General features: G+C 38.4%; 1 long non-coding RNA gene across 1 annotated transcript; it reads right to left on the minus strand.

The window, feature by feature from the left end:
* Positions 1 to 539: 539 nt before the first annotated feature.
* Positions 540 to 1,119, minus strand: LOC111674276. Its single transcript, XR_002762329.1, has 2 exons — positions 1,022 to 1,119; positions 540 to 882 (listed from the first exon to the last, which is right to left on the minus strand). It is a non-coding gene; the product is annotated as an uncharacterized LOC111674276 (long non-coding RNA).
* Between the last annotated feature and the right edge of the window lie 442 nt (positions 1,120 to 1,561).

Below are 1,561 nucleotides of genomic sequence, written 5' to 3' on the forward strand. Positions count from 1 at the left end.
CTCTCTTGAGGCATGTATGCTCGAGGGTAATTTTTGGGTGAAAGGGGTGGCAGTTCGGATTTGGGTCTATCATATATCTGGAGCACTTAAATTGCATCTAATTATTGGGCTGCAACTGTCCGTGTAGTTGTATTATTTCGACCACTTCTCTCCTGAGGGCAAATATGCTTGGGGGCAGTTTTTAGGTGATAGGGGGAGGGCAGTTCATACTCGGTTTTTTTTATATATCTGGAGCACTGAAATAGCACCCAATTACTGCGCTGAAATAGTCCACGTAGTTGTATTATTTCTACCGCATCTCTCTAGGGGCAAATATGCTCGGGGGTAGGATTTTCTTACAGGGGTGGCATTTCGGACCCACCCGTGGGATATTACTAGAACACTTAAATAGCACTTAATTACTGCATTGTCGTTTATTTTTTTGATAACCACTTTTTTAAGTGAACGTTCACTCAGCACCACCACCGTTTTTTTTGGGTATAGGGTAGAGCATTAAAATTGGGGTTGTAACACTAAAATAGCACCTAATAAGCACGCAATTCTCTAATAGGTCTGATGTAATTTTTGTAATGTGGTGATGTTTACTGTACATACATACGCATTCACGTTGACTACATTTCATGTCGAAAAGCTCAGTACATTTGAACAGTATGGACAACTGACGGTGCTCTTAGAGATATTAAAAAAGCGAGCGCTACCGCGCCGCTTGGCTTCCTTCGCACTCGATTAAAACAGCGCTGTTGCGATGTTCGGCATTTTTCGACACTGTTATCTCAACGTCCCCTGGGACTCAAACGTTTAAATGGGATAAGGCACATATTTCTTGATTGTGGGTAGAAACGACCGTATTTATGTTTAAGATCTGAATGTCACTGATTTAAACTGTAAATAATTATAACGAAGCCGGTAATTTTTTGCAAATGAATAACAGTATTTAGAACATCAAGATTCCAACTGTTCCACAGAACCATAACTTACAATTATCACATACGTAATTACGATCAATGTAAGGTAATATTACCTTTAAAACTTCCTGACATTCTTTGCCTGCTCCGACACAAATGACATCTGGACCCGCCATAGTTACCAGTCCCTTTAAGCGCTTTGACGCAGCAACCTGGATATATAATCATATTGTTACATATTGTACATTTAATTAGGTACTTGTAATCTAGATTTTATTTACGTTATATGAATCGCAATAACATGTTGAAAATTTCAGCGAAAATGGCACAGGTTAGTATATTATATTACTACAGTGAGATTTACAAATTAGTCAATATGTACTGTAATCCATTTTGCGTTTAGAATGTAGTAATAGGTTATACAATACCAGAATTGCGAAATGCAGAACAAATAACCCACCAAACACAATTAGGAAGTAGCAATATAACTGTTACAAATTTCCTTGTAACGTCTAATGTAACAAACATATTACCTGCTCGGAAAATGTATACAATTATCTCCTACTCACAAGGAAACATTCCCAAGTGTCCCATGTTACGTCCCACGTAACCCATCCGATAGATCACGAGCGTCTCGCGTATTTAGGTTAACAAGG

This window comes from Orussus abietinus, unplaced genomic scaffold, assembly GCF_000612105.2.
Source record: "Orussus abietinus isolate OABI.00-Male unplaced genomic scaffold, Oabi_2.0 scaffold1457, whole genome shotgun sequence".
Taxonomy (NCBI): Eukaryota; Metazoa; Arthropoda; class Insecta; order Hymenoptera; family Orussidae; genus Orussus; species Orussus abietinus.